The 13,645-nt window shown below is 50.4% G+C and overlaps 1 long non-coding RNA gene across 1 annotated transcript; it reads left to right on the top strand.

Moving 5' to 3' along the window:
* Positions 1 to 9,047: 9,047 nt before the first annotated feature.
* Positions 9,048 to 11,932, top strand: LOC311603562. The gene is made up of 3 exons (XR_014781129.1): positions 9,048 to 9,210; positions 10,928 to 11,184; positions 11,755 to 11,932. It is a non-coding gene; the product is annotated as an uncharacterized lncRNA (long non-coding RNA).
* The last annotated feature ends 1,713 nt before the right edge of the window (positions 11,933 to 13,645 follow it).

Genomic DNA, 13,645 nt, shown 5'->3' on the forward strand with positions numbered 1-13,645 from the left:
CTGGGGAAGAGATGCCCCAAGGGGTGTGCTCTCAAAGGAAGGCGGCAGGCAGCGAGTGAGCAGTACTAAGCAGGGGCTGTTCCAAGGGGCTCTAGGCCAGGAACCCACAGGAAAGTGCTGTTTCTGTAGGCACCAGAGAAGAGAGGCCGCTTGGAGCACATGGGCCCATCTGCTCAAGTGCAGGGTTTTGGTTTGGGGTTTTGGTTTGTTTGTTTGGTTGGTTGGTTGGTTAGTTGTTTTTGTTTGTTTGTTTGTTTGTTTGTTTTTGGTTTTTGGTTTTTCAAGACAGAGTTTCTTTATGTAGCCTTGGCTGGCCTGAACTCACTATGTAGACCAGGCTGGCCTTGAACACACAGAAATCTACCTGCCTTTGTCTCCTGAGTGCTGGGATTAAAGTTGCGCAGGAACACGCCTGGCCGGGTTTTTGTTTTTAACTGGTGTTAAGCCAGAGGAGAAGTGTCTGCCTAGTAATAGTATGTCATGAAAGAGGGACCTCTGAATGGAGTGGCTAATTTAGAACAGGGCCAGAAGCTGGATGGTGGTGGTGCACACCTTTAATCCCAGCACTTGGGAGGCAGAGGCAGGCAGATCTCTGAGTTTGAGGCTAACCTGGTCTACAGAGTGAGTTCCAGGACAGCCAAGGGTACACAGAGAAACCCTGTCTCAAAAAACCAACCAACCAAACAAACAAACAAACAGGCCCAGAGGCTGTGCATTGTGTTTCATACCTTTAATCTCAGCTCTTGAGAGGCAGAAGCAGGTGGATCTCTGTGAGTTCAAGGCCCACGTGGTCTATGTAGTGAATTCCAGGCCAGTCGGAGCTAAACAGTGAGATCATGTCTGAAAAACAAACACCCAGCCAAATTAAAACAACAAAATGGGCCTGGAGGCCACCAAGAGAACACTGGAGTAGCACTGTCCATCCAACATCACTGTTTCCATGGGTAACCCAGATCACTCTGGTTATCAACAAGTGTTGGTGTTGCCTGAGGTCCCCACATCTGAAGATTAGGAAGGATACGGAGCCCTGATAAAGCCAAAAATGGACTGAGCAAGGGCCTGGGCTAAAGTTACTCAGCTTAGAAAGGACCGTCCTTAGGTGGGCAGATTCACGGCGAATCCCGTGGAGGCAGCAACTCAACATGGCCCACCAAGAACATGTCCCAAAACACTGATTAACCCCCACACCCAAATCTCCGTGGGGGGGGGGGGTAAATGACTGTCACCTGCAGCCATATGACCTTCAGGCTCTTGGAGTAACTCTTCCTGCATCTTTCTAGTTTCTCACTGCTTTCAGGAGGATGTAGCATTTCCCATCCTGAAGTTGAGAGAGAAGTCCCTGGGCTCCTAAAGATAGCCGGATGGTCTTAAGATGCTTGGTCGGATAGTGGCTGGGTCAGGAGGCACTCTGTCTACAGCAGGTGATGGATCTGCAGAGGAGGGGGCCGTCCGTCCTTATCATCAAAGAAATGCACAGCGGAAGAGTGAATGAGTGCTGGGATTAAATGTGTGCGCCACCACACTTGGCGGTAAAGTGATACTCAGAAGGCAAGGAAACAGTTCTGAGGCCAATGCACACGCAAGGCATACTGGGTGACTTGGAAGAGCCGAGTATAGGCTATAAATCTGTGAGGGAAATGGGTGCCTAATTGTGCACCCCTGCCAAAAAAGCAAGTACAGTGATGCCTCAAACCCTGCCATCTATGTATGGTTCCTGGTCTCCAGGGTCCACCATGGAGAGACAGGGTTTCTCTATGTAGCCTTGGCTGTCCTGTACTCACTTTGTAGACTAGGCTGGCCTCGAACTCACATCGATCCACCTGCCTCTGCCTCCCGAGTGCTGGAATTAAAGGCATTCGTCACCACCGCCCGGCTTTAAATAGCTTTTTATTACAGTGCATTGTTACAGTGGTTCAGCATTATTATTTGCTATTGTTAATCTCAACTGTGCCTGAATATTAAACTTTATCATAGATATAGAGGTGTGAAAACATCTGCACTGGAATCAGTACCATCTACAGTCGCAGGTGTCTTGGAGGATGTTCCTACAAATGTTGTATATCCAGACATGGTACAAACCAGAGACAGGAACGAAGAGATGTGACTACACTGCAGGGTGGATGAAAGCTGTGCTTAGGGAGAACAGCCAGGCTCAAAAGGCCACACGTGCAGCGATTCCCCTTCGTGCTTGTGTCTACTTGACACAAAACGGGAGTCACACAAACTAGGACCAGTCTCCATCAGATTGAGGAATTGCCTCCATCAGACAGGCAGGCGGGGGTGTGTGGGGGCCATTCTCTTGATTGACGATTGACGTGGGAGGGCCCAGCCCAGTGTGAGTGCTGCCCCTGGGTAGGTTGTCTTGGGGTGTGTAAGGAAGCAGGCTGAGCAAGCCCTGAGGAGGAGCCAGTCAGCAGCTTTCTTCTATGCTCCCTGCTTCAGCTCTTGTCCCGGCCTCCGCAGATGAGGGACTACCCGTGAGCCAAATAAACCCTTCCCTCCCCCAGGCTGGTTTAGTCAGTGTCTTATCACCACCACAGAAAGGCAAACTAGACGATCCTTCAAGAGCTGTTTGGACTGGATATCTAAAGACAGGAAGCAGAGAGCAGCTGCAGGTGGTGAGGGTCAGAGCCGTGGCAGGGGCTGGTAACTGGGTACAAGATGTCCTTCTCCGCCAGTGGGATGGGCAGCACTGTGATTGCTTAGCTTTGTGAATACACGACAAAGCTATAACCGATTTTCACTTAAGCAGGCAAGAGGCTGGCAGATGCATGTCCTCAAAGCTGTTAACAATCAAGCTCACAGCACAGCTTCCCTTGAAGCTGTCTGGGCGGGTGTGTTGGCTCACACCTGTAATCTTAGCACTCTGATGCGTAGGCAGGAGGATTGCTGCAAATCCAAGGCCAGTGTGACTACACAGTGAATTTCAGGCCCAAACAAACACACTCCTCCCGCCCCTCCTCAACCTGGGCACGAAACAAAATAACAGCACGCGATTGGATCGTGGCATTGACCTCCAGAGGTTTGATATGAAGAAGAAAACTGAAATGCAGAAAACCACATTCAGAGCATTAAAATTATTTTCTTTTCACAAACTACCTGCACGTAATTTTCTCTCAGTTCCCAGCAGTTGATTTTACAGCAGGGCTTACATCACTTAGAGAGCCCCATTTTCTCTCGCTTTCGTGTTAGAAAGAAAAAGAATGTGGGTACCGAAGGCAGAAGAGGCATCCGTGTCTTGAGGAGCCAGAGCCACCCTGAGGTCCCCAAGTGCCACATGACAGCGTAGAGGTGTTCTAGTGTGACTACCTGGGACTCTGGAGTCAGCCCTCTCTGCTGTCCGGCGTTCTTCTGAACAACCTGCAGGTCCCTAAGACAGGGACACTTTTAGACTGTGCTGGGTGGCAAGGGATTCCCTTCTCACGCCATTCAGCCAATAGAGATGTGAACTGTGTCGCTGTGTAACCTGAAGGCAATCACCCCAAGAGTCCATGGGTCTGGGGAACACAAACACCCTGGTGATGCTGTTTCTCTGGTGCGCGTTCCTGCTGCTGGGAGCCAGGTTTCTCCTAAGGTGTGGGGTGTGGATGGTTTGCCTGCAGGTGTGTCCACGCACCAAGTGCATGTCTGCAGAGGCCAGCAGAGGAGGTTGAGTCCCCTAGGACCGAAGTTACAGAGGGCTGTGAGCTGCCATGTGGGTGCTGGGAGTTGAACCAAGCCCTCTGGAAGAGCAGCCAGGGCTCTTAACCACTGAGCCATCTCTCCAGCTCTGAATTATAATTTAAAAATTACACTATTTAAGTGTGCGTGTGCACATGTACACACACACACACACACACACACACACACACACACACACACACACACACACACACCACTGTATGTATATCGAGGTCAAAGGCTAACCAGCAGCTCAGTTCTCTCCGTCCACCAGGGACTGAACTCAGGCTGTCAGGCATGGTGGTTGGCTTTACCCACTGAGCCACCTCGCTGCCCCCTTTTTAATTGTCTTTGCTTTTCCAGACAGTGTCTCTCTATGTAGCCCTGGCTATCCTGGAGCGCTCTCTCTCTCTCTCTCTCTCTCTCTCTCTCTCTCTCTCTCTCTCTGTAGACCAGGCTGGCCTCAAACTCAGAGATCCTTCTGCCTCTGCCTCCTGAATTCTGGGATTAAAGGCGTGCGCTACCATGCCCAGCTTTCCTCTTTTTTTATAATTATATATATATAACATTTATTTATTATTATGTATACATTGATCTGCCTGCATGTACACCTGCAGGCTAGACAAGGGCATCAGATCTCATTATAGATGGTTGTGAGTCACCATGTGGTTGCTGGGAATTGAACTCAGGACCTCTGGAAGAGCAGTCGGTGCCCTTAACCTCTGAGCCATCTCTCCAGCCCCCATAATTATATATTTTTGATTTGGTAGTTTTTGGCTCACCCTTAAGCCCCCCATCCATTCTGAGTTAGTTTCATCGGTGACAAACAGCTGCTTGGCTGCTACTTTCCCCCCCTTAAATCCTTTTTCCATTGAACTGACCTCACACGTCAGTCTCTCATCTTTGTCTCAGAGCCACGTGGCTTTGGTGACCACAGCTTCACTGTAAGTCTTGGAACTGGGTGTCGGTTTTTGCTTTTTCACAGTTGTTTTGGCCATTCTCGGTCTCACATCTCTACATTAGTTTTCAGGACACCTTGCCAATTTTGTGCCCCCAAACCAGCTGTTGCTTTACAATATTTTTCTATCAGATTTCTTTATTTTAATTTATATGTTTGAGTGTTTCACCTGCACTTATGTATGCATACCACATCTGTGCTGAGGTCAAAAGAGGACATCAGAGGCCCTAGAACTAGAGACATGGATGGTTGGGAGCCACTGTGTGGGCGCTGGTAATCAAACCCTGGTCCTCTGTAAGAACAGGAAGTGCTCTTAACCACTGAGCCATCTCTCCAGCTCCCCGTCCTTTCTTTTTTATTTAACTTTCAATTTGCAAGCAATTATGTCTCATAAGAAGTTGCAGCGATGTATATGCCTGCCATCCTTAGCGGATGTGACCCACACAGCTCTCAGGCATCCTCAAAGCCAGGACTCGAATTGTCACAAAGCCATCCCAACTACGGGCCTCACTTGTGGAGTGATATTTGCAACTTGTCTCCTGGCTTGCATGTGCATATTCCCATGACATCTCATCATGAGTGTAGAGTCACTCAGACAGCCAGCCCTGTGTCAGGGTGCGATCACAGCCCCTGACAGAACTCCACTGTTGTCCCTGAGTGCCACACTCTCCACCTCTTCACCAGGCACTGACAACCGCCAGTTCATCTGCTGTCGATCTGGCATGAGGTATCCCAGAGGCTCCTGTGGGGAAGGCTTCAAGTCTAGCTGGGGGTGCGGCTGTGAGCTGATTGGCTCCCAGGGCACCAACTTCATCAGAGGGCCCATGGACTGGGGATCTCACACAGAAGGAGCCACCACCGGGAGCTAGGGCTTCGCTGGAGGACGTGAGTCACAGGGGTGTGCATCTGTAGAGGACGTCTTGTCCCTGCCCGCCCCCTCGGCTTCCTGGCTGACATGAGAAGTGGCTTTCTTCTGCCACATGTCCTTGACTCGCCACAGCTTAAAAGCAACAGAGCCCTGAATGGGTTGAGACCTCTGGCACCCTGGGCCAGATTCCTCCTGTAAGTCACAATGACAGAAAGCCAACAGAATGCTTCTATTAGCTTGTCATTTTAGAGATGTGTTGAATTATACAATAAATAACCTTTGAGACCCGCTTTCTCTTCCTTGAGTCTTTAATAATTACCCAAATTACTGCACACATCCGCAGCATGTTACTCTTTTGCTTCTGAATATTATGCCAGTATATGGACTTAGCAAGGTTTGTTCAGCCATCAAAGGACATGAAGTATTTCCTCTTCCAGACAATTACAAATAAAGCACCCACCTAAATCACCGTGTGGATGTCTGTGTGAGGGTATTTTTCACTGCTCTGGAACAAATGTCCAAGAGTGTAAACGATGGGTTGTAGGCTAAATGCATCCTTACATTTTTCTTTAAATGAATAAAATTTATTTTTAGGATAGTTTTAGGGTCACAGTAAAATTAAGCTGAAAGTGGAGTTCCTATAGACCCCACCCCCACCCCGCCCCTGAGCCCTCCACCTCTGGCACCTTCTACACCACCCAGAGGCTCCTTTGCTGGAGTTGACCCACCGTGTTTACACAGCAGTGCTGGGCTCCCCTATTCACCTCCCTTTGCTGAGCCCCTCAGAAGATCATAGCGTTGGGATTACACAGAGTCTGATCTCTTCAGACTGGTTTTACTTAGCCACAGATGTTTCAGTTCCCCCCATGGCTTTCTGTGAATGGATGGCTCATTTCTCCCTACTAAGGAGGGGTGTCCCGCCCACAGGATGGACCACACCTATCCATCCATTACTCTGGAAGACTACCTCAGTTGCTTTCAGGTCATAGTAGTTGTAAGCCCAATGGCTATAAACATTCCTGTGCAGGGTTTGAGTGGACATGTGTTCAGGGTACAGCTGGCCCATTCTCCAGGAGCAGCAGGGGTGGGCACCCAGCATCCTTCCACATGCTGTTTGCGACCCATATTCTTTGTCAGAGTATTTTTCCAGACCTTTGGACACTTCCCTTCTTGCTCACCTTGTAATCACTGAGTATTAAGAGTTCTTTGTATATTTCAGGTAGCAATTCTTTACCAGGCACAGCTTTTGCACACACCATCCTGCATTCTGCCTTGCCTTCCAATGCTCTGGATGTTGTCATTTCCAGAGCACGAGGCTTTAAGTTTAATCAAAGTGTTGTTTTTCTTGGCATTTGAGGCTGTTTGAATGAGAATGGCCCTTATTAGCTCATATGTTTGAACGCTTGGTTTCCATTTGGTGGAACTGTTTGGGAAGGGTTGGGAGGTGTGGCCTCATTGGAGGAGCTGTGTCCTGGGATGGGCTTCGGGGTGTCAAAAGACTCAAGTCATTCTCGGGGCGCTTGCCTCAGCCTCCTGCTTACAGCTCAGCACGAGACAGCTCAGCACGAGAGCGCTCAGTTGTTCCCGCCGCCACGCCTTCAGTCAGCGGTGGGCTCTAGCCTTCTGACGGCATCTCAATGCTTCCTAACTAATTTGCGTTCATTGTGGTGTTTTCTCATAGCAATAGAGACGTGACTAAGACAGCAGGGGTCCTGTCTGGAGTTTTCTGAGCTTCTAGACAGCGTGGCTTGTTTTTTACATTAATTTTGGGGAAACTCTCAGCTACTATTCCATCAGATATTTCATCCGATGGATATTCCTTTCTTCTTCTCCTTCTCCTTCTTCTTCTTCCTCTTCTTCCCTCTGAACGCTTTTCTTTATTCCTCAGTTCTGTCTTTCATATGTGGGTGATACATTTTTGGGAGTGGCTACAGTTCCTGAATGAACCATTTTATTGAATTCATCTTCTCTCTCTTACATTTATTTATTTGTTCTCTCCTCCCCCCCCCCCCCCCATGCACACACCATGGTACATGTGAGAACGTCAGAGAACAACAGAGGAAACACTCATCAGTCTTGTTCAATGTTAGCCCCGACGAACAGGCAAGAGAACTGCAGGTAACCAGCCGTCGGTGCTATGGTGGTGAGACGCTGTGCTGTGCGGAGGGTGTGTCCTGCTGCCCAGCAACTGGCCTTGGCCAAGGTGAACATCATTTTAGCCTGTGATCTTGGGTTGGGGGCAGAACTGGGCACTTCTCTTCTCTTACCTGATGGGCAGCTGCTTCCTCAGGGGAGACTGTCAGGAAGGCCCAATGCCCTGGGCTTTGTAAAAAGGCTCCCTTCCCTCTTCACAGGGGGTGTATGACTCGTTCCCTGACCCCTTGCCTCACAAGCTGTGATAACCTGGTGAATCCCAGGGGAAGAAAGTTCATGGAAGAGCAGTGTACTCTTGACAAGCTCCAGGAGAGCCCTGGCGTGGCGGAGGGGGGGGGGGGCTTCCCCACCACCATGCTCCGAAGCTTCTGCCCTGGGGAGCCCTGACTTTCAGGGTCCCTCTCTCCAGCTCCGGGACAATGGTTTTGCTCCTTTCTGGTCAGTGCCTTGCTGCTGGTAGGAGGAAGTTCCTGTTTGGCTTTAGGAGAAGTGTCTGGTGGATTTCCTGAGTGGCTGCAGCCCCTGCTGGGGTCTTGCTGGGTTCTGCACAGCTCAGCCTCTGAGCTGGCACTGTAACAAACCTAGTGTTCTGAGCTGCCGGTGAGTCTTGAGCCACACTCCACTTGGGGCCTTGTGATTCTCTCAGTAATGTCTCGTTGTCGATTTTAAGTTTATCTTGCTCACTTCCAATTATAAAGTAACATTTGTTCATTGGGGAGAATCGTGAAGGGACAGAAAAGTACAGAAACTGTGTGAGTATTGGGATGGAGTGAGGGTGGGACCTTCATCCCACTACGCAGAAACAAGAGCAGTTGGCACGGGCTTCCCCTATGCTTGGGTCTCTGTCCTCTTTATGTGTGTTTGCCACCATGCGAGGTCACGTGGCATAGATCACGCAGCCTCGCCTTCGAGTGATCAGCTCACGCTTTGTGGTTTTCCACTGACAGGCAGAGCACATCACCCTGGGCACGCCGAGTCCACCGCTCCCCAGGTCCACTTCTTCTTGACACTGACCCCCACCCCCACTAGCCTTGTATCCTACGGCATTGCCGGTTTAACTTGCTTGTTTCTGCTTTTGAGAAACAGCCCGGGCTTCGTTGGTGGAGGTGGGGGATTGAGTCATCCGGCCGATTTGCTGTTAAAATTCCTAGACACTAAATTGCTGGGTTGCAGGACACAAGAGCATTTAGAATCCGTGCTGCCAAATTGCTTCTAAAACTGTTTTCTAATTTATATGCAGCAGAGCCCAGATCTTAAGCCAACCAGTCGGAGCCCATCACAGCAGAGTCACGAGATGGTAGAATCCTCCTCCTGCAGCCGCCCGTGTGAGCATCCACAGGGCCGAGAAGCGTCTAGAGAGAGTCCCCATGTACGTGGCCTGAATGTAGCCAAGGTATAGGCGGGCACAAGAGTCCTGGCATTGTCTGAGCAAGAGCTTCCACCTGTGGAGGATGGGCAGGAAACGGAGACCAGGGACTGAGCCCCACCTCGCTTCACACGCCAGCCGGCTCACCCACACTCTTCCGTGTCTCCCTGATGTTCACAACTAGGTGTCCTTCGGCTCTACCAGGTGAACCCCACGAAATTGCTTGTTCTCAGTCTAAACAGCCACATGGTAGCAATTCTGTGTGACTTGGTCTACTTAAGTACAGCCGGAGTTCAGCCAGCCTAAGTCTGGGATGCTCCAATTACACTCAGCCCTTAGGGCACAAAAAGGAAGGGGGTTGGCCCACCACTTAGCTACTCACCACGTGGCAGCAGCAGAGGGGAGGGGGCGGGAGTCAGCCAGGCCCTGCCCTCAGGGTATCTATTCAGCTCTGCTGACACTGTTCCCACCCACCCTCACCCCCCCATCTCCCTCTACCCTTACCTTCACCTTCTCACCTCTAGAAAGAATAAAATTCCCCAGGGGCTTTCCACCCAGCTAAAGTCCTCCAGGAGTCTTGTGTCACCTGACAATCTTACATCTGCCTTTCCCCAGCTCCCGTAGCTTATGGCACCGCCTGGCCCAGGCCCTGTCCGTGCTGCCCCGCCCTGTCCTTCACGCCACACCTTCCCTGCCCTGCCACAGCCAAGGAGCAGCCTGGCTTGCTGTTCCTTCCTCTTGGCCTTCCTCTTTCTAGAAACGTGGTCCAGAATGTGGAGCCAGGTGGGGCCCTCGTGCTCTGCCCAGGTGAGAAGAAGGCCTGGGTTCCCAGAAGGTTCTCTCACACATATGCAAAATGGTAACTGCAACACAGCTGGGTCGGTCCTGTTTTGTTTGTGTCCTAAGGATGTGACCAGAGCAACCCTGGATTTCCCAGGGCTGGACTACTTACTTCAGCTTTGCTGTTAAGTTTATGTGCAGGGCTCCCTCCACCTCCTACACACACTGCCTGTGAGGTGGCACACGCCTTAATTCCAGCACTCAGGAGCCACAGGCAAGTAGATTCCTGTGAGTTCGAGGCCAGCCTGGTCTACAAAGTCCAGGACAGCCAAGGTTACACAGAGAAACCCTGGAGAGAGGAGGGGGGGGAGAGAGAGAGAGAAACATGAGGTTCTTGCTTTGCAGCAAGTGTTTGAGCTCTGAATATTGATTGATTGCTGGGGAGAAGTCTGTGGTCAGTGTGTTCACCATCCTCTGCCTGTGTGGTTGCAGGGTTTATTCTAGACCTTTCTCTTGCTCAGCCTGTACCAGTTTCTTTTTACTCATCTGCACCTAGTGACCGGGGACCTGAAAATTACATGGAAGTGCCCCTCACCTCAGGATTCTGTTTGTGTAGGGTTAGAACTCAAGAGGCTGATCGGAGGTCCTGGTTGACCTTTCACAGGGAAAGGTGTCACGACCCTCCTCCCCCTGCAGAGGCAACACAACAGGGTGGCAAGCCCGGCTCCATTCCTATAAGCCTTGTGGCTACCTGCAGTTGAAAGTCTCCGGGCAGCATGTCCAGGCCTCCTGAGCTCTATACAAACCTGGTGTCAGACCCCTCGGATCTGTACACTGAATAAAATCCAGCTGGCAGTATGGCTGTGCTACCTGGCATCCGTAATGACACGGACCAGGGGGGACATGCCAAGATATATGCAGTGCTGGTCACCTTCATGGAGCCATCTACCAGGGAGCAGGCAGACCCAAGTCGGGAATGGCTCCAGCAGAGAGACAGGGGTGGGGGGTGGGGGTGGGGGATGGTGATGTTTAGTGGAGCAGGGATGGAGAGTTGATGCTGAATAGGGTGGGTTCTCTTAGGCTGGAGTTTGTATGGCTCTAACTTCCTGATGAGGGCTCAACAGTTGGAGTTTCTTATTAGCTTGTTCAGATCCCAGGCCAAAAGGGGAAGAGAAGGTGCTCGGCAAACATCAGAAACGGAGCCAGCCTCCGTCTGCCCGGGAGCGCTGCCCATCAGGTAGACTTGCGTGTAGAAACAGCCTCAGGAGCCTGTATCATGCTGCGAACCGTCACGGAAGCTGTTACCTGCCATGTCGGAAATAAAAAGCTGCCATCAACGGTCAGAGTGACACGTCAGTCATCTGGCGTGGGAGATGAGCGTGTATGGGTGAGCGCAGGGTGTGTATGGCTCAGTCCTGCTGCTGCGATGTGACGTCGTGTCATTGTGCTCTGGATTTGCATTTCTCTATTAATGCTGCCATTTAGACAGATCTCCAAAACAGGCTTTGGAGAAATATCTATTCCAATCTGTTGGCCTTTTTTATTTAGTTATTTTGAGACAGACTCTCATTAAGTGGTCCTGACTGACAGAACTCACTATGCAGACGGGGCTGGCCTTGAACTCACACAGATCTACTTACCTCTGGCCCCAGGTGCTGGGATTAAAGGTGTGCTCCACCACATCCAGCTTACCCATTTAAAAACAATATTTATTTATTTTTACCTGATGTATACAAGTGTTTGCTTGCATGTATGTCTGTGTACACACACACACACACACACACACACACACACATGCACACGCAGGTGCGTGTGCCTGAGAGTGCAGGTGCCCGAGGAGGCCAGAAGAGGGTGTTAGATCCCCTGGAACTGGAATTGAATATGGCTGTGAATGTAGGCACTGGGAAGTGAACCTGAATCCTCTGCAGAAACAGTAAGGATCATACTTCCCCACCTCTCGCCTTTTAGCCTTGTTGCTGAGTTGTACACTTTTGTGCTGGCGTCCTTCGGAGAGAATCAATCGACCACAAATGTACAGGATCGTCTTCGGAGAGAATCAATCGACCACAAATGTACAGGATCGTCTCCAGACCCTCACTTCTATTCCATAGGTCTCTATGTCTCTTTTCTGGGCCATGATCGCATTGTATTGATTGCTGTGATTTACTATAGTAAAATTTTGCATGCAAGTCTATGTTCATACATGTATGCACATGTTTGCACACACATATGGAGGCCAGAGTAAGATATTTGGTGGCGTCTTCCTCAAATGGTCTCCACATTACTTTTTAAGAGAGAGTCTCTGACTGAGTCTGGAGCTACCAGTCTGGCTGGGCTGACAGCCAGTGAGCTCTCAGCTCTGCCTGCCTCCCCACTACTGGGATTACAGTTGTCCACTGCCGTGGCCAGATTTGTACATGGCTGTTGGGATATCAGAGCTTCATGCCATCTCCATAGCCCCTACTGTCATAAGTTTTTATGTCAAACGCTGTTTTTTTTTCCCCCGCTTTGAGTATTTGGACACTTTCATATGAATTTTAGGTTCAGTTGCCAATATCTGTAGGAAATTTTAAAAATCCAGCTGCGATTGTTGTGATGCATTGCAGATAAATGTGGGGGGTTCTTGCCACCTCACCAGTACTGAGCTGTCAATCCATGGACATCAGGTCCCTTCCCACTCACAGATTTCTTCACCTCTGTTGTGTGACACACTTTTCCTGGGAAGGTACCACACACACATGTGCTCATCCCAGAAAGAGAACACAACAGTACAGACACCACCAAAGTCTAACTTGGTGAACCATGAGCTTTATTGGGGCTACTTACAGGAACATGGGTATAGGATTAAATATAGGAGCAAAAATGACTCAACGACAGTGCATCACCAAAGCCCACCCCAGCATGGGTGATGGCTCATAACGCTGAGAACCTGGAACACACTGCAGATCAGCTCAACGGGTTGCAGGATGTCTTTCCAGGTGCCTCAGTTGGTCTGAGCTGGGTTAGGCACCTTTGGCTAGTGTTTTGCTTCCTCCGGTTCTGCTCTGAGTTTAAGTCTTCTTTGTAGCTTGGCTTGTCTGAGGGGAATGCTCAGCTTTCATTGGTTACTCTGGCAGGGCGGGGCCTAGTGAATCTGGTCAGTTTCAAGGACTTCCTGAAGCTACTAGAATTGTTTAGCTTCCTGCTTAGGAGCTTCCCTGCAGGATGGGATGTTTCCGTCTCTGAGGAAACTGTTTCACCTCAGTAGCCTTTTCCATCAACATGCAACTTTCTGTGTGTGTATGTTTCTGCCTAAAGTGCTCAGGCTTGGAACCGGGATGCGGCATTTCCACTGAAATTTGTTATGGAATTCTGAGGTACACACACGTTCGATTCAAGAAGTGGAGAACTGGGCTGTACCTGATGTTGGGAGACTGTGCAAACCCACATTGTGAAACGTGTGGATCTGGGGTGTGGTAAGATTACACCTGTCTCTGAAGCCTTGGTCACGTGGGAATGCTGACAGGACCAGGAGCCCCTGGCCATGCTCACAGGGCTCACCTGAGGCCCACTGCTGGTTCTTCTGTCAGACAGTATGTCCATGGGGGGCCGATTGCTTCTTGCTGGCCTGTTGCACGGCTCTAGCCTTGGACTGCCTTGGGGCTTCTGGCTGGAGCTTGCTGGGGCTTGCTGGGGCTGGCTGGGACAGGTTGGGGCTGGCTGGGGCTTGCTGAGCCTGGCTGGGGCTTGCTGGGGCTGGCTGGGACAGGCTGGGGCTGTCTGGGCCTGGATGGGGCTTGCTCACACGCTGCCATCCCCTGGGAACACCAAAGTAGCAGCTGCTTGGCTGTCCTTCAAATACGCCTTTTTCACAAGGCTG

The sequence above is a fragment of the Acomys minous genome (assembly GCF_964271855.1).
Source record: "Acomys minous genome assembly, chromosome: 8".
Lineage (NCBI taxonomy): Eukaryota > Metazoa > Chordata > Mammalia > Rodentia > Muridae > Acomys > Acomys minous.